Below are 24,084 nucleotides of genomic sequence, written 5' to 3' on the forward strand. Positions count from 1 at the left end.
ATATATATATATATATATATATATATATATATATTTCTCCGCCGAAATCACTTTTAAACCCATTTCCACCTTTTTTTCCCTTCTCTTCCTCTTACTTTTTTTTCACGTTTTTTTACGTTTTTCTCCTTTTCGCCTCTTTTCTGGGCGTATTATTCTTCTTTTTCTTCTTTTTTTTCGTCTAATGCATACCCCATCAGTGCAGCAATGCTTATTCAATACCGCCAGCAGATGGAGACACTGGGGGATAATTTTCTAAGGATTTATACTGATTTTTCCTGTCTGAATTTGTCGCACAGAAAGTTGCAGGCCAAATATGTGTGACATTTCTGCGACTTTAGCTTCTAGAGCATTTTTACAACATTATACATAGGTGCTGAATACATAAAAAGCGACTGTTCAGCGACAGACAAGTCGCATCGGCTGAAAGTAGGCCAGAATGTCAGTCCATGTTGGAGCAGGTTTAGATACAGTCTAAAGCATAGATCTCAAAGTCTGTGCACAGAATTTAGCAAGGGCCTCGCACCTTCTGATGCATCAGGTAGGTGCACAATAGCATAGCCTAACCCTCTGTACTTTGGTCTATATTGATGCGGGACATAGACAGCCAGCTGATGACCAATCCATTAGTGCAATGGATGGCTGGAAGCATTTGTCTTTGCCTTTGCAATACCACAGAAGCAATGCATGGTCAATGTACAGCAATGACACACCTGTGTGAACAGCCAGGAGACCCCCCCCCCCCATGTTATGTTACATAGTTACATAGTTAGTACGGTCGAAAAAAGACATATGTCCATCAAGTTCAACCAGGGAATTAAGGGGTAGGGGTGTGGCGCGATATTGGGGAAGGGATGAGATTTTATATTTCTTCATAAGCATTAATCTTATTTTGTCAATTAGGAACATTCAGCACCCACCCGCTATCAAGGCAGCTGCCTATCATGTCATGCCCTACCTGCACAGGTGTGCTGGCTACTCAAATGATCCAATTAAGGAGGCCATTTAGTCAGCAGCAGCAGAAGTCCTGTGCCTGGACGCTCCAACAGCGGCCAGACACAAGCAGAAGCAGAAGCAGCAGCAGCACCACCTTTTGTTTTTTGGCTGCAGCAGCAGCAAGGCCCACAGGGCTGGCTAGCTGGCTAGCCAGCAAGCAGGTAGCAATGAAAGTAGGAATCTTTCTTTTTAACCCTGTAAGGGGGTGGTGCACTGTACCCGAAGATACTGCCATATCGGGTCAATGCATAGGGCGACGGAAGCAAGCTTCGAAATCGGCCCCCGTTCTCAAAAATCCATTTAATATATGGTCCCCAGATAGGGGACGTATCAGATATTAAACTGATAAGAACAGATACTACACTTGATCTTAGCCAAAAGGCCGAGAAGCGATAACCGTGAAAGGGGCGGGCCCAACAAGGTCCCCTTCATGGGCACTATCACTGCTTGCTGTCAGGGAGGCTGCCAGACAATTTTCCATGCACACTCTGGGCTGGGGGGCAGTCAACCACCAGTACACACAGCAGAACCTAAACCCATACCATTATTGCTAAGCAGCAAGACAGGGGCCCATTGCACTCCCACGGGGCCTTTTTAAATGCAATCCATAACCCGGATTTGCCAGGAACCCTTCTTACTCCTCCTACTTGCATGTGACACTGGGCTTAGGATCTGCATAGGAAACACACACACAAGCACACACCTACCTTTGTTGCCTGCAGATGCCTCCTTGGCTGTCCCCAAACGGTATCAAACCAACACCCACGGGAAGCTGTAAGCATAGAGGACATGCCTGCACCCCATTGGACTTACCTGTGTGGGTTAAACCCGGGTTATTTGACAACCTATGGCGGTGATGGTTCTGCTCAGGCAGAGCAGTGCTGATGCTCCTCATAAAGCTGTCGCTGCTGTGAAGGTTCTAGGTGACATCACAAATCCCTATGGTTACATACACAACAAAGCTGGGTTGTTGTTGTTTACACTCTGCAAGGCCTGTGGAAGTGAGTGACATCATAGCACTGTAGTTCTGAGGGTTCTAGATGGATGCAACAATCTCCTGTTGCTTCTATGAAGGCCATAATAGACGACATCACCAAACAGCTCCATAGTCACATACACAGCAAAGGAGAGATGTTGTTTACACCTAGTGATGTCAGTGGTATTGAGTGACATCACAGCACAGTGCTAAGGCTCCTGGGCCTGGACACAGCAGCGGCTGCAATATCTCAACGGAGAATACGTTTATATATATGTGTGTGTGTGCGCGTATATATATATATATATATATATATATATATATATATATATATATATATATATATATATATATATTTCTCCGCCGAAATCACTTTTAAACCCATTTCCACCTTTTTTTCCCTTCTCTTCCTCTTACTTTTTTTTCACGTTTTTTTACGTTTTTCTCCTTTTCGCCTCTTTTCTGGGCGTATTATTCTTCTTTTTCTTCTTTTTTTTCGTCTAATGCATACCCCATCAGTGCAGCAATGCTTATTCAATACCGCCAGCAGATGGAGACACTGGGGGATAATTTTCTAAGGATTTATACTGATTTTTCCTGTCTGAATTTGTCGCACAGAAAGTTGCAGGCCAAATATGTGTGACATTTCTGCGACTTTAGCTTCTAGAGCATTTTTACAACATTATACATAGGTGCTGAATACATAAAAAGCGACTGTTCAGCGACAGACAAGTCGCATCGGCTGAAAGTAGGCCAGAATGTCAGTCCATGTTGGAGCAGGTTTAGATACAGTCTAAAGCATAGATCTCAAAGTCTGTGCACAGAATTTAGCAAGGGCCTCGCACCTTCTGATGCATCAGGTAGGTGCACAATAGCATAGCCTAACCCTCTGTACTTTGGTCTATATTGATGCGGGACATAGACAGCCAGCTGATGACCAATCCATTAGTGCAATGGATGGCTGGAAGCATTTGTCTTTGCCTTTGCAATACCACAGAAGCAATGCATGGTCAATGTACAGCAATGACACACCTGTGTGAACAGCCAGGAGACCCCCCCCCCCCATGTTATGTTACATAGTTACATAGTTAGTACGGTCGAAAAAAGACATATGTCCATCAAGTTCAACCAGGGAATTAAGGGGTAGGGGTGTGGCGCGATATTGGGGAAGGGATGAGATTTTATATTTCTTCATAAGCATTAATCTTATTTTGTCAATTAGGAACATTCAGCACCCACCCGCTATCAAGGCAGCTGCCTATCATGTCATGCCCTACCTGCACAGGTGTGCTGGCTACTCAAATGATCCAATTAAGGAGGCCATTTAGTCAGCAGCAGCAGAAGTCCTGTGCCTGGACGCTCCAACAGCGGCCAGACACAAGCAGAAGCAGAAGCAGCAGCAGCACCACCTTTTGTTTTTTGGCTGCAGCAGCAGCAGCAGCAAGGCCCACAGGGCTGGCTAGCTGGCTAGCCAGCAAGCAGGTAGCAATGAAAGTAGGAATCTTTCTTTTTAACCCTGTAAGGGGGTGGTGCACTGTACCCGAAGATACTGCCATATCGGGTCAATGCATAGGGCGACGGAAGCAAGCTTCGAAATCGGCCCCCGTTCTCAAAAATCCATTTAATATATGGTCCCCAGATAGGGGACGTATCAGATATTAAACTGATAAGAACAGATACTACACTTGATCTTAGCCAAAAGGCCGAGAAGCGATAACCGTGAAAGGGGCGGGCCCAACAAGGTCCCCTTCATGGGCACTATCACTGCTTGCTGTCAGGGAGGCTGCCAGACAATTTTCCATGCACACTCTGGGCTGGGGGGCAGTCAACCACCAGTACACACAGCAGAACCTAAACCCATACCATTATTGCTAAGCAGCAAGACAGGGGCCCATTGCACTCCCACGGGGCCTTTTTAAATGCAATCCATAACCCGGATTTGCCAGGAACCCTTCTTACTCCTCCTACTTGCATGTGACACTGGGCTTAGGATCTGCATAGGAAACACACACACAAGCACACACCTACCTTTGTTGCCTGCAGATGCCTCCTTGGCTGTCCCCAAACGGTATCAAACCAACACCCACGGGAAGCTGTAAGCATAGAGGACATGCCTGCACCCCATTGGACTTACCTGTGTGGGTTAAACCCGGGTTATTTGACAACCTATGGCGGTGATGGTTCTGCTCAGGCAGAGCAGTGCTGATGCTCCTCATAAAGCTGTCGCTGCTGTGAAGGTTCTAGGTGACATCACAAATCCCTATGGTTACATACACAACAAAGCTGGGTTGTTGTTGTTTACACTCTGCAAGGCCTGTGGAAGTGAGTGACATCATAGCACTGTAGTTCTGAGGGTTCTAGATGGATGCAACAATCTCCTGTTGCTTCTATGAAGGCCATAATAGACGACATCACCAAACAGCTCCATAGTCACATACACAGCAAAGGAGAGATGTTGTTTACACCTAGTGATGTCAGTGGTATTGAGTGACATCACAGCACAGTGCTAAGGCTCCTGGGCCTGGACACAGCAGCGGCTGCAATATCTCAACGGAGAATACGTTTATATATATGTGTGTGTGTGCGCGTATATATATATATATATATATATATATATATATATATATATATTTCTCCGCCGAAATCACTTTTAAACCCATTTCCACCTTTTTTTCCCTTCTCTTCCTCTTACTTTTTTTTCACGTTTTTTTACGTTTTTCTCCTTTTCGCCTCTTTTCTGGGCGTATTATTCTTCTTTTTCTTCTTTTTTTTCGTCTAATGCATACCCCATCAGTGCAGCAATGCTTATTCAATACCGCCAGCAGATGGAGACACTGGGGGATAATTTTCTAAGGATTTATACTGATTTTTCCTGTCTGAATTTGTCGCACAGAAAGTTGCAGGCCAAATATGTGTGACATTTCTGCGACTTTAGCTTCTAGAGCATTTTTACAACATTATACATAGGTGCTGAATACATAAAAAGCGACTGTTCAGCGACAGACAAGTCGCATCGGCTGAAAGTAGGCCAGAATGTCAGTCCATGTTGGAGCAGGTTTAGATACAGTCTAAAGCATAGATCTCAAAGTCTGTGCACAGAATTTAGCAAGGGCCTCGCACCTTCTGATGCATCAGGTAGGTGCACAATAGCATAGCCTAACCCTCTGTACTTTGGTCTATATTGATGCGGGACATAGACAGCCAGCTGATGACCAATCCATTAGTGCAATGGATGGCTGGAAGCATTTGTCTTTGCCTTTGCAATACCACAGAAGCAATGCATGGTCAATGTACAGCAATGACACACCTGTGTGAACAGCCAGGAGACCCCCCCCCCCATGTTATGTTACATAGTTACATAGTTAGTACGGTCGAAAAAAGACATATGTCCATCAAGTTCAACCAGGGAATTAAGGGGTAGGGGTGTGGCGCGATATTGGGGAAGGGATGAGATTTTATATTTCTTCATAAGCATTAATCTTATTTTGTCAATTAGGAACATTCAGCACCCACCCGCTATCAAGGCAGCTGCCTATCATGTCATGCCCTACCTGCACAGGTGTGCTGGCTACTCAAATGATCCAATTAAGGAGGCCATTTAGTCAGCAGCAGCAGAAGTCCTGTGCCTGGACGCTCCAACAGCGGCCAGACACAAGCAGAAGCAGAAGCAGCAGCAGCACCACCTTTTGTTTTTTGGCTGCAGCAGCAGCAGCAGCAAGGCCCACAGGGCTGGCTAGCTGGCTAGCCAGCAAGCAGGTAGCAATGAAAGTAGGAATCTTTCTTTTTAACCCTGTAAGGGGGTGGTGCACTGTACCCGAAGATACTGCCATATCGGGTCAATGCATAGGGCGACGGAAGCAAGCTTCGAAATCGGCCCCCGTTCTCAAAAATCCATTTAATATATGGTCCCCAGATAGGGGACGTATCAGATATTAAACTGATAAGAACAGATACTACACTTGATCTTAGCCAAAAGGCCGAGAAGCGATAACCGTGAAAGGGGCGGGCCCAACAAGGTCCCCTTCATGGGCACTATCACTGCTTGCTGTCAGGGAGGCTGCCAGACAATTTTCCATGCACACTCTGGGCTGGGGGGCAGTCAACCACCAGTACACACAGCAGAACCTAAACCCATACCATTATTGCTAAGCAGCAAGACAGGGGCCCATTGCACTCCCACGGGGCCTTTTTAAATGCAATCCATAACCCGGATTTGCCAGGAACCCTTCTTACTCCTCCTACTTGCATGTGACACTGGGCTTAGGATCTGCATAGGAAACACACACACAAGCACACACCTACCTTTGTTGCCTGCAGATGCCTCCTTGGCTGTCCCCAAACGGTATCAAACCAACACCCACGGGAAGCTGTAAGCATAGAGGACATGCCTGCACCCCATTGGACTTACCTGTGTGGGTTAAACCCGGGTTATTTGACAACCTATGGCGGTGATGGTTCTGCTCAGGCAGAGCAGTGCTGATGCTCCTCATAAAGCTGTCGCTGCTGTGAAGGTTCTAGGTGACATCACAAATCCCTATGGTTACATACACAACAAAGCTGGGTTGTTGTTGTTTACACTCTGCAAGGCCTGTGGAAGTGAGTGACATCATAGCACTGTAGTTCTGAGGGTTCTAGATGGATGCAACAATCTCCTGTTGCTTCTATGAAGGCCATAATAGACGACATCACCAAACAGCTCCATAGTCACATACACAGCAAAGGAGAGATGTTGTTTACACCTAGTGATGTCAGTGGTATTGAGTGACATCACAGCACAGTGCTAAGGCTCCTGGGCCTGGACACAGCAGCGGCTGCAATATCTCAACGGAGAATACGTTTATATATATGTGTGTGTGTGCGCGTATATATATATATATATATATATATATATATATATATATATATATATTTCTCCGCCGAAATCACTTTTAAACCCATTTCCACCTTTTTTTCCCTTCTCTTCCTCTTACTTTTTTTTCACGTTTTTTTACGTTTTTCTCCTTTTCGCCTCTTTTCTGGGCGTATTATTCTTCTTTTTCTTCTTTTTTTTCGTCTAATGCATACCCCATCAGTGCAGCAATGCTTATTCAATACCGCCAGCAGATGGAGACACTGGGGGATAATTTTCTAAGGATTTATACTGATTTTTCCTGTCTGAATTTGTCGCACAGAAAGTTGCAGGCCAAATATGTGTGACATTTCTGCGACTTTAGCTTCTAGAGCATTTTTACAACATTATACATAGGTGCTGAATACATAAAAAGCGACTGTTCAGCGACAGACAAGTCGCATCGGCTGAAAGTAGGCCAGAATGTCAGTTCATGTTGGAGCAGGTTTAGATACAGTCTAAAGCATAGATCTCAAAGTCTGTGCACAGAATTTAGCAAGGGCCTCGCACCTTCTGATGCATCAGGTAGGTGCACAATAGCATAGCCTAACCCTCTGTACTTTGGTCTATATTGATGCGGGACATAGACAGCCAGCTGATGACCAATCCATTAGTGCAATGGATGGCTGGAAGCATTTGTCTTTGCCTTTGCAATACCACAGAAGCAATGCATGGTCAATGTACAGCAATGACACACCTGTGTGAACAGCCAGGAGACCCCCCCCCCCATGTTATGTTACATAGTTACATAGTTAGTACGGTCGAAAAAAGACATATGTCCATCAAGTTCAACCAGGGAATTAAGGGGTAGGGGTGTGGCGCGATATTGGGGAAGGGATGAGATTTTATATTTCTTCATAAGCATTAATCTTATTTTGTCAATTAGGAACATTCAGCACCCACCCGCTATCAAGGCAGCTGCCTATCATGTCATGCCCTACCTGCACAGGTGTGCTGGCTACTCAAATGATCCAATTAAGGAGGCCATTTAGTCAGCAGCAGCAGAAGTCCTGTGCCTGGACGCTCCAACAGCGGCCAGACACAAGCAGAAGCAGAAGCAGCAGCAGCACCACCTTTTGTTTTTTGGCTGCAGCAGCAGCAGCAGCAAGGCCCACAGGGCTGGCTAGCTGGCTAGCCAGCAAGCAGGTAGCAATGAAAGTAGGAATCTTTCTTTTTAACCCTGTAAGGGGGTGGTGCACTGTACCCGAAGATACTGCCATATCGGGTCAATGCATAGGGCGACGGAAGCAAGCTTCGAAATCGGCCCCCGTTCTCAAAAATCCATTTAATATATGGTCCCCAGATAGGGGACGTATCAGATATTAAACTGATAAGAACAGATTTTTTTTTTTTTTTTTTTTTTTTTTCCTCAGTTACAGACTATTGTTTGAACGATCATCAGGTCTCCTACCAGGACTCGTCACTTAAAACAATGTCTGAAAAAACATCATGCGGAAAGACAAAAAAAAAGGGAACCGAGGGTCAAGAACTTAAAACCAAAAGGTGAAAGCTGAAGGAAAACAAAAACATTTAAAAAACAAAACATAAACTGGTCAGACTTACAGTTTCCACCATTGGGTATATTTCCAGATCTTTTCAGCATTGTCTTCTCCCATTCTCTTCTTATCTAATAAATATGCAATAAAAAGTCTTCCGAGCAACAACCTCCTACATTCACTTGGAGAAATGGAAACATTTTTAAAAACAAGCAAATTCCTGGAGTCCCATAAAACTTCTTTAAAAACAGAAAAAATTATCCAAGTAACACGTGCATCATTCTTCATGTTAAAGTCCTGACCGATAAAAATTTTCTCAAAAGTAAAATCATTAAAACCCATAAGTGCAATAAAAAATCTTGTTAAAAGCCTAAAAACTTCCTTGGCATAAAAACAGTCCCACCACAAATGTACAATATCTTCTTTACCTCCACAACCCTCTCTTGGACACTGTTCACTCACTCTTATTCCTCTTCCTCTTAAAAACACTCGAGTTGGGAGGCAACCATGGTAAGACATCCATACCACATCTTTTTGTCTATTTGATAAACCAAAGGAATTAAAAAGGCTCCAAATCTTAACTGACTGTGCAATATTACAGAATGGTACTTCATTAAATTTTTCACTCTTTCTCAACTCATATTCTATTTTCTTCTTTTCAGGTTTCCCCAAGGAGCTCAAATTAAAGTGATCATTGAAAGACCGAAGAACCACATAAAAGGTAGGTATAATCAGCGCCATTGGTTTCCTCAGATCCCTCTCACACCAGCCCCACTTAGAAAACAACCATCCTGCTAAATATTTACACATATCAGCTGTTTTACTATTGCACTGGATCGTCTTGAAAATTAAAAGAAAATAGTGTAACTTTAAAAACAAATCAATATTTGGAAAGTCATATCCACCATTCTTTACAGTACTCATTACCTTCTCTCTTTTCATTTTTTCCATTTTGGATCCCCAAAAGAAAACAAAAAGTCTTCTTGTTGTCTTCCTCATCCAAAGCTTACCAGGTGGAAAAACCATCGCAGTATATAAAAGTAAAGGTAAAATCACAGTCTTAATAACAAGTACTTTCCCTTTAAGGGATAAACTCCTCAATTTCCAAAAATTCAATTTCTTTTCAATTTTACTGTCCAGCTTGTTGTAAGTCTCTGTCCCTTTAAGATTCTTTTCAAAAATGACCCCTAAAACTTCCACATTCTCCTTTATCTCTACTCCATCCACCAACACATCTTCGCATTTCCCAAAATTCACCAAATGACATTTGCCCCAGTTTACACACATTCCGGCCACACAGCAAAAAATTTGAATATGCAAATTCACTCTATTCAAATCTGCTTTTGAAGTACATGTAAACACAACATCATCCATGTAGCTTAAAACCTTAAGATCACTCCCACCACTGCCAGGTATAAAAACTCCTTTAACACATTTGTCTTTCTGAACATTCTTTAACAAGGCCTCTATTACACAGATGAAAAGGATTGGGGAGAGTGGGCAACCCTGCCGAACCCCTGATAAAATCTTAAAAGCAGGACCAACATGGCCATTCATTAAAACTTGTCCAGTAACACCATTATATAACCCTTTAATAACATGTAATAACTTCATTGGGATCCCCATATGTTTTAGGGCCATAAACATAAATTTGTGTGCGACTTTATCATAGGCCTTCTCGAAATCCACTGACTCGACAAAAAGAGGCACCTTATTAAAATTACAATAATAAATAACATCCCTTAAAATCAATAAATTATCAGTAATTCTTCTCCCGGGTACAGCACATACTTGGTAATTATCTACCATATGGCCAATAATATTCCTAAGCCTGTTTGCAACAATTTTAGCAATAATTTTATAGTCACTGTTTAACAATGAAATTGGTCTCCAATTTTTTATATCACGTTCGTCACCTTTCTTATGTATTAGTGTGATAATTCCCTTCTTCATTGAATCAGCTAAAATCCCAAACTTAAAAACATATTGCACAACCCGAGTAAAAACATCTTTTAAAAGAGGCCAAAATACAACATAAAACTCAGCTGGAAGGCCGTCACTACCAGGGGTTTTACCTTTTGCCATTCCATTCAGCGCCATTCTAATTTCATTTTCACTAACATCTTCCACCAAAAAAACTTTCTCCTCATCTGGAATTTGATCCTCTAAAATGTTACAGTAGTCTTCCATTTCATTAATAGCAGCTTTACTTTCATTACTAAAAAGTGTTTCATAAAATTTACAAACCTCCTCCTCCATCTCCCTACCAACCACCTCACCACTTGAGGTTAAAACCGACTTAAAGACCCCCTTTGGCTTAAAACACTTTTTAAAAAAATATCGACTACATTGTTCATTCTCCTCCAAATGTTGCACCTTAGCCCTGTAAACAATATTCCTTCCTCTTTCCTTCAACCTTGTCTTCATCTCTTCCTTAATTTCACAAATTTCAGCATCCACCTCTAGACCAGCGTTCTTAAACTTAAAGAGAGTCTCCAACTGTGAAACTAAAGTCTCATCTCTCCGCCTCTTCTCCTGTGCTCTCTTAATGCAAACAGACTTAAAATAACCAGCAAAGTTCACTTTAGCCCAATCCCACCAGTCTAAAATATTTTTAAAACAGTCTTGTTTAGCAGCACAGGATAAAAATATATTTTTAAAACCTGCCATTACCTCCTCTTCTTCAAGTAAACTCACATTCAACTTCCAGAGTCCCCTACCAAAGGCAATGGACTCTGAGATGCTTATTTCAGCAGATAAAATTTTATGATCTGAGAAAATCGACATCATCTGATTACACCGGGCCACCTTCATCCCTTCAGACACAAAAATATAATCTATTCGGGATTTACAGTGACCACTATCCGATACATATGTATATCTATCATCAGTGTCAATCATCAGTCCAGCATCTATATAGTGTAAGTCTTGTACTAATTGATTTAAAGCATTAGAGGTAATGTCAGTTCGGACTTCAGCAGCACTCTCACGGTCATTAACAGTACGGATACAGTTAAAATCACCAGCCACTATAGTACTTTCCCGACCAGGGATAAAAAACTTCAAAGACTCTAAAAAAACCAACCGCTCTTTCTTCTCTGCTGGGGCATATACGTTAAAAACTCTAATCCTCTGGTCTAAAAACTCAAAGTTTAAAACCATGCAACGGCCTGGTATTAAAATCTGGCAATTTAAAACTTTGATATTGTTATTTTTGATTAAAAAACCAACTCCTTCATTCTTGTTATCCGTACTAGTTGACCAAAAAGATTGTCCCATCCTCCACTCATCAGCATAAGGTGCAGATTTAATTGCACACTCCTGTAAACATATTATATCAGCTCTCACATTCTCCAACACCTCAAAAATAGCAGCTCTTCTTACTTCTGATCCAATACTCCTGACATTAAGGGTTGTTAAGATAAGAGTCATAATAACTAAAATGAATAAAATCAAAACTTTAATATCCATCATAGTTAAAAATTACTGCTCTGACTCTCAACTTTCCTTAAAACATTTTCATAACAATCAGGCGACCCTGGATCAGAGTCCCTGTCCATTTCAACTCCTCTTCCAACCACTGGGTCCTCTTGATCCCCAGTCCAACTTCCTTTTTTACTTCTTTTACTTTCCACCCCCACCTCATCCTCCTCATCACTGCTGACAAATCTCTGAGCAGGTGTAAGGGACTTCTCAGGTGACTGCACATTTTCTTGGAATTCCATTCCCTCCTCCTCCCCCACAACAGGGTCTGGACATTCCACATCACCACTCATGCTTCCACAAGGAAACACATCTCCATACACAGTTTCAATCTTCTTGACCTCCACCCCCTTTGCACATGTTACTTCACTTGTGGAGACCACTTTCTTATACTCCTGTTCAACCACCACACTTGTCTCCACAAAAGCCTCTTTAATCACATCCACCTGAGCAACAACATTTTTAACAATCGTACCACCTGCGCTCCTCCCGACTTCACATTCCCCCTCCACATTAGATTTTTCACCTCCATCCACACCTCCATCCACACCTGTGGCTTCTGAAAAAGACCTCCTTCCCATTCCCTGTTCATTGCTCTGTCCACCTTTACTTCCAGCCGCATCAGCATAACTCCTTCTCTTGTACCATAAGTGACATCCTCTTGCCAAATGGGAATTACTCCCACAAATATCACAAGTCTTTTCCTCAACGCAAAAACTTGTTTCATGCCCAGTCTTGCCACAGTTCCTACAAACAACACCCTTCACAGGACATGCGTCCTGCACGTGGCCATATGCTTGACATTTGCGGCAAAACTGAAGCTGCCCCTCATAAAAACAAAAACCACGCTCTCCTCCAATGGAAAAAACTTGAGGAATACTCTTAATTCCCTCCTCCATAGACTCATCCTTCTTGAACTTCACAACATATTTCCTTTTACAGTTAAAAAAACCATGTCTGTTCTTTAGTTTTCCAAAAAACTTCACTTCTTCACAATAACGATAAAGAAAATTTGTTACCATTGAGTCTGTAACTTTGGGATTGTACATATGTACGATGACCACTTTCTCTGTACTCAGAAACAAAGGCTCTACTTTAACTTTCCTCATAATATCCGGCTCATTCTTTCTCTTCATTCCTTCCAGGTCCTTGTAGACCCTCTGACAAATCTCGGAATTAACAAATGTAACATCATAAATACCCTGTCTAGGGAAATCTTGCATTGCAAATACATCTGTTACCTTTAGGTACTGGAGCCTGCGTAGAATCTCCAGCACAATCTGGTCCAGGCCAACCGTTCCCCGATGTTCCGTTGGGACGAAAATCCTGACCGTGTCTTCTATTCCGCGAATCCTCTCTCCTCCACTCATTTTTGCAGGCGATGAAACCCACTATCGCAACTCCGAAATAACCCAGGGCCCCCCGCAAAGAGGACCCCGATCACCACCCCCTTCAACTCCTAACCCGCCCGGTAAACCGCACGGGATCGAAGCCAAAAGGCCGAGAAGCGATAACCGTGAAAGGGGCGGGCCCAACAAGGTCCCCTTCATGGGCACTATCACTGCTTGCTGTCAGGGAGGCTGCCAGACAATTTTCCATGCACACTCTGGGCTGGGGGGCAGTCAACCACCAGTACACACAGCAGAACCTAAACCCATACCATTATTGCTAAGCAGCAAGACAGGGGCCCATTGCACTCCCACGGGGCCTTTTTAAATGCGATCCATAACCCGGATTTGCCAGGAACCCTTCTTACTCCTCCTACTTGCATGTGACACTGGGCTTAGGATCTGCATAGGAAACACACACACAAGCACACACCTACCTTTGTTGCCTGCAGATGCCTCCTTGGCTGTCCCCAAACGGTATCAAACCAACACCCACGGGAAGCTGTAAGCATAGAGGACATGCCTGCACCCCATTGGACTTACCTGTGTGGGTTAAACCCGGGTTATTTGACAACCTATGGCGGTGATGGTTCTGCTCAGGCAGAGCAGTGCTGATGCTCCTCATAAAGCTGTCGCTGCTGTGAAGGTTCTAGGTGACATCACAAATCCCTATGGTTACATACACAACAAAGCTGGGTTGTTGTTGTTTACACTCTGCAAGGCCTGTGGAAGTGAGTGACATCATAGCACTGTAGTTCTGAGGGTTCTAGATGGATGCAACAATCTCCTGTTGCTTCTATGAAGGCCATAATAGACGACATCACCAAACAGCTCCATAGTCACATACACAGCAAAGGAGAGATGTTGTTTACACCTAGTGATGTCAGTGGTATTGAGTGACATCACAGCACAGTGCTAAGGCTCCTGGGCCTGGACACAGCAGCGGCTGCAATATCTCAACGGAGAATACGTTTATATATATGTGTGTGTGTGCGCGTATATATATATATATATATATATATATATATATATATATATATATTTCTCCGCCGAAATCACTTTTAAACCCATTTCCACCTTTTTTTCCCTTCTCTTCCTCTTACTTTTTTTTCACGTTTTTTTACGTTTTTCTCCTTTTCGCCTCTTTTCTGGGCGTATTATTCTTCTTTTTCTTCTTTTTTTTCGTCTAATGCATACCCCATCAGTGCAGCAATGCTTATTCAATACCGCCAGCAGATGGAGACACTGGGGGATAATTTTCTAAGGATTTATACTGATTTTTCCTGTCTGAATTTGTCGCACAGAAAGTTGCAGGCCAAATATGTGTGACATTTCTGCGACTTTAGCTTCTAGAGCATTTTTACAACATTATACATAGGTGCTGAATACATAAAAAGCGACTGTTCAGCGACAGACAAGTCGCATCGGCTGAAAGTAGGCCAGAATGTCAGTCCATGTTGGAGCAGGTTTAGATACAGTCTAAAGCATAGATCTCAAAGTCTGTGCACAGAATTTAGCAAGGGCCTCGCACCTTCTGATGCATCAGGTAGGTGCACAATAGCATAGCCTAACCCTCTGTACTTTGGTCTATATTGATGCGGGACATAGACAGCCAGCTGATGACCAATCCATTAGTGCAATGGATGGCTGGAAGCATTTGTCTTTGCCTTTGCAATACCACAGAAGCAATGCATGGTCAATGTACAGCAATGACACACCTGTGTGAACAGCCAGGAGACCCCCCCCCCCATGTTATGTTACATAGTTACATAGTTAGTACGGTCGAAAAAAGACATATGTCCATCAAGTTCAACCAGGGAATTAAGGGGTAGGGGTGTGGCGCGATATTGGGGAAGGGATGAGATTTTATATTTCTTCATAAGCATTAATCTTATTTTGTCAATTAGGAACATTCAGCACCCACCCGCTATCAAGGCAGCTGCCTATCATGTCATGCCCTACCTGCACAGGTGTGCTGGCTACTCAAATGATCCAATTAAGGAGGCCATTTAGTCAGCAGCAGCAGAAGTCCTGTGCCTGGACGCTCCAACAGCGGCCAGACACAAGCAGAAGCAGAAGCAGCAGCAGCACCACCTTTTGTTTTTTGGCTGCAGCAGCAGCAGCAGCAAGGCCCACAGGGCTGGCTAGCTGGCTAGCCAGCAAGCAGGTAGCAATGAAAGTAGGAATCTTTCTTTTTAACCCTGTAAGGGGGTGGTGCACTGTACCCGAAGATACTGCCATATCGGGTCAATGCATAGGGCGACGGAAGCAAGCTTCGAAATCGGCCCCCGTTCTCAAAAATCCATTTAATATATGGTCCCCAGATAGGGGACGTATCAGATATTAAACTGATAAGAACAGATACTTTTCTTTTATCTAAAGCCGAGGAACGTGCTTTCGATTCACCCAAAGTGCAAGAAAAAGTGCAAACGTGTTACACTAAAAAAAACGTGCACAAAGGATGCGGTCTATCGCAAGCCCTTCTCCGATAGGAGAGAGGCCCCCCAACAAACCTTACCCTTCGCCTCCGGACCAAAAGGTACCTGCGAGGTTCCAGGTTCGATGTCCCTTTTCGCCGAAGCTACTAGGAGACCACAAATGCTCCCGGCATCCCCCTTGGCGTTAGCCAAGGTATCTGCCCGCAGAGCCGATTACGGTAGGTACCCTGCGAAGCAGGAGTACCCGGGGTGTTTGCAGGGAGGTGCGGAACCTAATGGCCACACACACCTCCCCTAGACCGCCAGGAGGGACACCCAGAAGGGCTACCGCATCCTGACAAATCCTGTGAACACACAACACGCAAAAAGTGACACAGTGAGACAAAAAATAAATAAATAAGTGAATGTGTGCAGATATACTGCCCGGACATCCGGCCGGATCTATAAAAATTTCTCTGATCCTAGCCAGAAGGCCGGGAATCAAGAGGTGAGTGCCACAAGGTGAAGAGATTATGGTGCCCGTGCTTCAACTCAGTGAGCCTATTCTCCCAGTGAGTTTCGGCACCTCGGGGTCACCACTACCCGAGGCACAAAAGTACCTCGGCTCTAGACCCTCTCAGCCTCATGGCGAGACCCGGAGGGAACAGGTCACATCGGGGCAGCCGTCGAGCTGATTCCTCAGAACCAGCCCCGGAAAGCCCTGGTACACCTGCATCCTCCATGCAGCACCCATCCCCACCAGCATGAAAACTGATAAGAACAGATACTACACTTGATCTTAGCCAAAAGGCCGAGAAGCGATAACCGTGAAAGGGGCGGGCCCAACAAGGTCCCCTTCATGGGCACTATCACTGCTTGCTGTCAGGGAGGCTGCCAGACAATTTTCCATGCACACTCTGGGCTGGGGGGCAGTCAACCACCAGTACACACAGCAGAACCTAAACCCATACCATTATTGCTAAGCAGCAAGACAGGGGCCCATTGCACTCCCACGGGGCCTTTTTAAATGCAATCCATAACCCGGATTTGCCAGGAACCCTTCTTACTCCTCCTACTTGCATGTGACACTGGGCTTAGGATCTGCATAGGAAACACACACACAAGCACACACCTACCTTTGTTGCCTGCAGATGCCTCCTTGGCTGTCCCCAAACGGTATCAAACCAACACCCACGGGAAGCTGTAAGCATAGAGGACATGCCTGCACCCCATTGGACTTACCTGTGTGGGTTAAACCCGGGTTATTTGACAACCTATGGCGGTGATGGTTCTGCTCAGGCAGAGCAGTGCTGATGCTCCTCATAAAGCTGTCGCTGCTGTGAAGGTTCTAGGTGACATCACAAATCCCTATGGTTACATACACAACAAAGCTGGGTTGTTGTTGTTTACACTCTGCAAGGCCTGTGGAAGTGAGTGACATCATAGCACTGTAGTTCTGAGGGTTCTAGATGGATGCAACAATCTCCTGTTGCTTCTATGAAGGCCATAATAGACGACATCACCAAACAGCTCCATAGTCACATACACAGCAAAGGAGAGATGTTGTTTACACCTAGTGATGTCAGTGGTATTGAGTGACATCACAGCACAGTGCTAAGGCTCCTGGGCCTGGACACAGCAGCGGCTGCAATATCTCAACGGAGAATACGTTTATATCTATGTGTGTGTGTGCGCATATATATATATATATATATATATATATATATATATATATATATTTCTCCGCCGAAATCACTTTTAAACCCATTTCCACCTTTTTTTCCCTTCTCTTCCTCTTACTTTTTTTTCACGTTTTTTTACGTTTTTCTCCTTTTCGCCTCTTTTCTGGGCGTATTATTCTTCTTTTTCTTCTTTTTTTTCGTCTAATGCATACCCCATCAGTGCAGCAATGCTTATTCAATACCGCCAGCAGATGGAGACACTGGGGGATAATTTTCTAAGGATTTATACTGATTTTTCCTGTCTGAATTTGTCGCACAGAAAGTTGCAGGCCAAATATGTGTGACATTTCTGCGACTTTAGCTTCTAGAGCATTTTTACAACATTATACATAGGTGCTGAATACATAAAAAGCGACTGTTCAGCGACAGACAAGTCGCATCGGCTGAAAGTAGGCCAGAATGTCAGTCCATGTTGGAGCAGGTTTAGATACAGTCTAAAGCATAGATCTCAAAGTCTGTGCACAGAATTTAGCAAGGGCCTCGCACCTTCTGATGCATCAGGTAGGTGCACAATAGCATAGCCTAACCCTCTGTACTTTGGTCTATATTGATGCGGGACATAGACAGCCAGCTGATGACCAATCCATTAGTGCAATGGATGGCTGGAAGCATTTGTCTTTGCCTTTGCAATACCACAGAAGCAATGCATGGTCAATGTACAGCAATGACACACCTGTGTGAACAGCCAGGAGACCCCCCCCCCATGTTATGTTACATAGTTACATAGTTAGTACGGTCGAAAAAAGACATATGTCCATCAAGTTCAACCAGGGAATTAAGGGGTAGGGGTGTGGCGCGATATTGGGGAAGGGATGAGATTTTATATTTCTTCATAAGCATTAATCTTATTTTGTCAATTAGGAACATTCAGCACCCACCCGCTATCAAGGCAGCTGCCTATCATGTCATGCCCTACCTGCACAGGTGTGCTGGCTACTCAAATGATCCAATTAAGGAGGCCATTTAGTCAGCAGCAGCAGAAGTCCTGTGCCTGGACGCTCCAACAGCGGCCAGACACAAGCAGAAGCAGAAGCAGCAGCAGCACCACCTTTTGTTTTTTGGCTGCAGCAGCAGCAGCAGCAAGGCCCACAGGGCTGGCTAGCTGGCTAGCCAGCAAGCAGGTAGCAATGAAAGTAGGAATCTTTCTTTTTAACCCTGTAAGGGGGTGGTGCACTGTACCCGAAGATACTGCCATATCGGGTCAATGCATAGGGCGACGGAAGCAAGCTTCGAAATCGGCCCCCGTTCTCAAAAATCCATTTAATATATGGTCCCCAGATAGGGGACGTATCAGATATTAAACTGATAAGAACAGATACTACACTTGATCTTAGCCAAAAGGCCGAGAAGCGATAACCGTGAAAGGGGCGGGCCCAACAAGGTCCCCTTCATGGGCACTATCACTGCTTGCTGTCAGGGAGGCTGCCAGACAATTTTCCATGCACACTCTGGGCTGGGGGGCAGTCAACCACCAGTACACACAGCAGAACCTAAACCCATACCATTATTGCTAAGCAGCAAGACAGGGGCCCATTGCACTCCCACGGGGCCTTTTTAAATGCAATCCATAACCCGGATTTGCCAGGAACCCTTCTTACTCCTCCTACTTGCATGTGACACTGGGCTTAGGATCTGCATAGGAAACACACACACAAGCACACACCTACCTTTGTTGCCTGCAGATGCCTCCTTGGCTGTCCCCAAACGGTATCAAACCAACACCCACGGGAAGCTGTAAGCATAGAGGACATGCCTGCACCCCATTGGACTTACCTGTGTGGGTTAAACCCGGGTTATTTGACAACCTATGGCGGTGATGGTTCTGCTCAGGCAGAGCAGTGCTGATGCTCCTCATAAAGCTGTCGCTGCTGTGAAGGTTCTAGGTGACATCACAAATCCCTATGGTTACATACACAACAAAGCTGGGTTGTTGTTGTTTACACTCTGCAAGGCCTGTGGAAGTGAGTGACATCATAGCACTGTAGTTCTGAGGGTTCTAGATGGATGCAACAATCTCCTGTTGCTTCTATGAAGGCCATAATAGACGACATCACCAAACAGCTCCATAGTCACATACACAGCAAAGGAGAGATGTTGTTTACACCTAGTGATGTCAGTGGTATTGAGTGACATCACAGCACAGTGCTAAGGCTCCTGGGCCTGGACACAGCAGCGGCTGCAATATCTCAACGGAGAATACGTTTATATATATGTGTGTGTGCGCGTATATATATATATATATATATATATATATATATATATATATATATATATTTCTCCGCCGAAATCACTTTTAAACCCATTTCCACCTTTTTTTCCCTTCTCTTCCTCTTACTTTTTTTTCACGTTTTTTTACGTTTTTCTCCTTTTCGCCTCTTTTCTGGGCGTATTATTCTTCTTTTTCTTCTTTTTTTTCGTCTAATGCATACCCCATCAGTGCAGCAATGCTTATTCAATACCGCCAGCAGATGGAGACACTGGGGGATAATTTTCTAAGGATTTATACTGATTTTTCCTGTCTGAATTTGTCGCACAGAAAGTTGCAGGCCAAATATGTGTGACATTTCTGCGACTTTAGCTTCTAGAGCATTTTTACAACATTATACATAGGTGCTGAATACATAAAAAGCGACTGTTCAGCGACAGACAAGTCGCATCGGCTGAAAGTAGGCCAGAATGTCAGTCCATGTTGGAGCAGGTTTAGATACAGTCTAAAGCATAGATCTCAAAGTCTGTGCACAGAATTTAGCAAGGGCCTCGCACCTTCTGATGCATCAGGTAGGTGCACAATAGCATAGCCTAACCCTCTGTACTTTGGTCTATATTGATGCGGGACATAGACAGCCAGCTGATGACCAATCCATTAGTGCAATGGATGGCTGGAAGCATTTGTCTTTGCCTTTGCAATACCACAGAAGCAATGCATGGTCAATGTACAGCAATGACACACCTGTGTGAACAGCCAGGAGACCCCCCCCCCATGTTATGTTACATAGTTACATAGTTAGTACGGTCGAAAAAAGACATATGTCCATCAAGTTCAACCAGGGAATTAAGGGGTAGGGGTGTGGCGCGATATTGGGGAAGGGATGAGATTTTATATTTCTTCATAAGCATTAATCTTATTTTGTCAATTAGGAACATTCAGCACCCACCCGCTATCAAGGCAGCTGCCTATCATGTCATGCCCTACCTGCACAGGTGTGCTGGCTACTCAAATGATCCAATTAAGGAGGCCATTTAGTCAGCAGCAGCAGAAGTCCTGTGCCTGGACGCTCCAACAGCGGCCAGACACAAGCAGAAGCAGCAGCAGCACCACCTTTTGTTTTTTGGCTGCAGCAGCAGCAGCAGCAAGGCCCACAGGGCTGGCTAGCTGGCTAGCCAGCAAGCAGGTAGCAATGAAAGTAGGAATCTTTCTTTTTAACCCTGTAAGGGGGTGGTGCACTGTACCCGAAGATACTGCCATATCGGGTCAATGCATAGGGCGACGGAAGCAAGCTTCGAAATCGGCCCCCGTTCTCAAAAATCCATTTAATATATGGTCCCCAGATAGGGGACGTATCAGATATTAAACTGATAAGAACAGATACTACACTTGATCTTAGCCAAAAGGCCGAGAAGCGATAACCGTGAAAGGGGCGGGCCCAACAAGGTCCCCTTCATGGGCACTATCACTGCTTGCTGTCAGGGAGGCTGCCAGACAATTTTCCATGCACACTCTGGGCTGGGGGGCAGTCAACCACCAGTACACACAGCAGAACCTAAACCCATACCATTATTGCTAAGCAGCAAGACAGGGGCCCATTGCACTCCCACGGGGCCTTTTTAAATGCAATCCATAACCCGGATTTGCCAGGAACCCTTCTTACTCCTCCTACTTGCATGTGACACTGGGCTTAGGATCTGCATAGGAAACACACACACAAGCACACACCTACCTTTGTTGCCTGCAGATGCCTCCTTGGCTGTCCCCAAACGGTATCAAACCAACACCCACGGGAAGCTGTAAGCATAGAGGACATGCCTGCACCCCATTGGACTTACCTGTGTGGGTTAAACCCGGGTTATTTGACAACCTATGGCGGTGATGGTTCTGCTCAGGCAGAGCAGTGCTGATGCTCCTCATAAAGCTGTCGCTGCTGTGAAGGTTCTAGGTGACATCACAAATCCCTATGGTTACATACACAACAAAGCTGGGTTGTTGTTGTTTACACTCTGCAAGGCCTGTGGAAGTGAGTGACATCATAGCACTGTAGTTCTGAGGGTTCTAGATGGATGCAACAATCTCCTGTTGCTTCTATGAAGGCCATAATAGACGACATCACCAAACAGCTCCATAGTCACATGCACAGCAAAGGAGAGATGTTGTTTACACCTAGTGATGTCAGTGGTATTGAGTGACATCACAGCACAGTGCTAAGGCTCCTGGGCCTGGACACAGCAGCGGCTGCAATATCTCAACGGAGAATACGTTTATATATATGTGTGTGTGTGCGCGTATATATATATATATATATATATATATATATATATATATATATATATTTCTCCGCCGAAATCACTTTTAAACCCATTTCCACCTTTTTTTCCCTTCTCTTCCTCTTACTTTTTTTTCACGTTTTTTTACGTTTTTCTCCTTTTCGCCTCTTTTCTGGGCGTATTATTCTTCTTTTTCTTCTTTTTTTTCGTCTAATGCATACCCCATCAGTGCAGCAATGCTTATTCAATACCGCCAGCAGATGGAGACACTGGGGGATAATTTTCTAAGGATTTATACTGATTTTTCCTGTCTGAATTTGTCGCACAGAAAGTTGCAGGCCAAATATGTGTGACATTTCTGCGACTTTAGCTTCTAGAGCATTTTTACAACATTATACATAGGTGCTGAATACATAAAAAGCGACTGTTCAGCGACAGACAAGTCGCATCGGCTGAAAGTAGGCCAGAATGTCAGTCCATGTTGGAGCAGGTTTAGATACAGTCTAAAGCATAGATCTCAAAGTCTGTGCACAGAATTTAGCAAGGGCCTCGCACCTTCTGATGCATCAGGTAGGTGCACAATAGCATAGCCTAACCCTCTGTACTTTGGTCTATATTGATGCGGGACATAGACAGCCAGCTGATGACCAATCCATTAGTGCAATGGATGGCTGGAAGCATTTGTCTTTGCCTTTGCAATACCACAGAAGCAATGCATGGTCAATGTACAGCAATGACACACCTGTGTGAACAGCCAGGAGACCCCCCCCCCCATGTTATGTTACATAGTTACATAGTTAGTACGGTCGAAAAAAGACATATGTCCATCAAGTTCAACCAGGGAATTAAGGGGTAGGGGTGTGGCGCGATATTGGGGAAGGGATGAGATTTTATATTTCTTCATAAGCATTAATCTTATTTTGTCAATTAGGAACATTCAGCACCCACCCGCTATCAAGGCAGCTGCCTATCATGTCATGCCCTACCTGCACAGGTGTGCTGGCTACTCAAATGATCCAATTAAGGAGGCCATTTAGTCAGCAGCAGCAGAAGTCCTGTGCCTGGACGCTCCAACAGCGGCCAGACACAAGCAGAAGCAGAAGCAGCAGCAGCACCACCTTTTGTTTTTTGGCTGCAGCAGCAGCAGCAGCAAGGCCCACAGGGCTGGCTAGCTGGCTAGCCAGCAAGCAGGTAGCAATGAAAGTAGGAATCTTTCTTTTTAACCCTGTAAGGGGGTGGTGCACTGTACCCGAAGATACTGCCATATCGGGTCAATGCATAGGGCGACGGAAGCAAGCTTCGAAATCGGCCCCCGTTCTCAAAAATCCATTTAATATATGGTCCCCAGATAGGGGACGTATCAGATATTAAACTGATAAGAACAGATACTACACTTGATCTTAGCCAAAAGGCCGAGAAGCGATAACCGTGAAAGGGGCGGGCCCAACAAGGTCCCCTTCATGGGCACTATCACTGCTTGCTGTCAGGGAGGCTGCCAGACAATTTTCCATGCACACTCTGGGCTGGGGGGCAGTCAACCACCAGTACACACAGCAGAACCTAAACCCATACCATTATTGCTAAGCAGCAAGACAGGGGCCCATTGCACTCCCACGGGGCCTTTTTAAATGCAATCCATAACCCGGATTTGCCAGGAACCCTTCTTACTCCTCCTACTTGCATGTGACACTGGGCTTAGGATCTGCATAGGAAACACACACACAAGCACACACCTACCTTTGTTGCCTGCAGATGCCTCCTTGGCTGTCCCCAAACGGTATCAAACCAACACCCACGGGAAGCTGTAAGCATAGAGGACATGCCTGCACCCCATTGGACTTACCTGTGTGGGTTAAACCCGGGTTATTTGACAACCTATGGCGGTGATGGTTCTGCTCAGGCAGAGCAGTGCTGATGCTCCTCATAAAGCTGTCGCTGCTGTGAAGGTTCTAGGTGACATCACAAATCCCTATGGTTACATACACAACAAAGCTGGGTTGTTGTTGTTTACACTCTGCAAGGCCTGTGGAAGTGAGTGACATCATAGCACTGTAGTTCTGAGGGTTCTAGATGGATGCAACAATCTCCTGTTGCTTCTATGAAGGCCATAATAGACGACATCACCAAACAGCTCCATAGTCACATACACAGCAAAGGAGAGATGTTGTTTACACCTAGTGATGTCAGTGGTATTGAGTGACATCACAGCACAGTGCTAAGGC

The 24,084-nt window shown here is 44.6% G+C and overlaps 8 non-coding genes and 1 pseudogene across 8 annotated transcripts; all 9 read right to left on the reverse strand.

The window, feature by feature from the left end:
• Positions 1–1,196: 1,196 nt before the first annotated feature.
• LOC130342929 (U2 spliceosomal RNA) lies at positions 1,197–1,387 on the reverse strand. The gene has a single exon (XR_008882381.1). It is a non-coding gene; the product is annotated as a U2 spliceosomal RNA (small nuclear RNA).
• A 2,106-nt stretch (positions 1,388–3,493) lies between these two features.
• LOC130342930 (U2 spliceosomal RNA) lies at positions 3,494–3,684 on the reverse strand. The gene has a single exon (XR_008882383.1). It is a non-coding gene; the product is annotated as a U2 spliceosomal RNA (small nuclear RNA).
• Positions 3,685–5,767: 2,083 nt separating this feature from the next.
• On the reverse strand, positions 5,768–5,958 carry LOC130342932 (U2 spliceosomal RNA). Its single transcript, XR_008882385.1, has one exon. It is a non-coding gene; the product is annotated as a U2 spliceosomal RNA (small nuclear RNA).
• A 2,087-nt stretch (positions 5,959–8,045) lies between these two features.
• Positions 8,046–8,241, reverse strand: LOC130342918 (U2 spliceosomal RNA). The gene has a single exon (XR_008882375.1). It is a non-coding gene; the product is annotated as a U2 spliceosomal RNA (small nuclear RNA).
• A 7,192-nt stretch (positions 8,242–15,433) lies between these two features.
• Positions 15,434–15,618, reverse strand: LOC130342912 (U2 spliceosomal RNA). Its single transcript, XR_008882371.1, has one exon. It is a non-coding gene; the product is annotated as a U2 spliceosomal RNA (small nuclear RNA).
• A 686-nt stretch (positions 15,619–16,304) lies between these two features.
• On the reverse strand, positions 16,305–16,464 carry LOC130342920 (U2 spliceosomal RNA; annotated as a pseudogene).
• Positions 16,465–18,546: 2,082 nt separating this feature from the next.
• LOC130342933 (U2 spliceosomal RNA) lies at positions 18,547–18,737 on the reverse strand. Its single transcript, XR_008882386.1, has one exon. It is a non-coding gene; the product is annotated as a U2 spliceosomal RNA (small nuclear RNA).
• Positions 18,738–20,817: 2,080 nt separating this feature from the next.
• On the reverse strand, positions 20,818–21,008 carry LOC130342934 (U2 spliceosomal RNA). The gene has a single exon (XR_008882387.1). It is a non-coding gene; the product is annotated as a U2 spliceosomal RNA (small nuclear RNA).
• A 2,087-nt stretch (positions 21,009–23,095) lies between these two features.
• On the reverse strand, positions 23,096–23,286 carry LOC130342935 (U2 spliceosomal RNA). Its single transcript, XR_008882388.1, has one exon. It is a non-coding gene; the product is annotated as a U2 spliceosomal RNA (small nuclear RNA).
• Between the last annotated feature and the right edge of the window lie 798 nt (positions 23,287–24,084).

This window comes from Hyla sarda, unplaced genomic scaffold (assembly GCF_029499605.1).
Source record: "Hyla sarda isolate aHylSar1 unplaced genomic scaffold, aHylSar1.hap1 scaffold_660, whole genome shotgun sequence".
NCBI lineage: Eukaryota > Metazoa > Chordata > Amphibia > Anura > Hylidae > Hyla > Hyla sarda.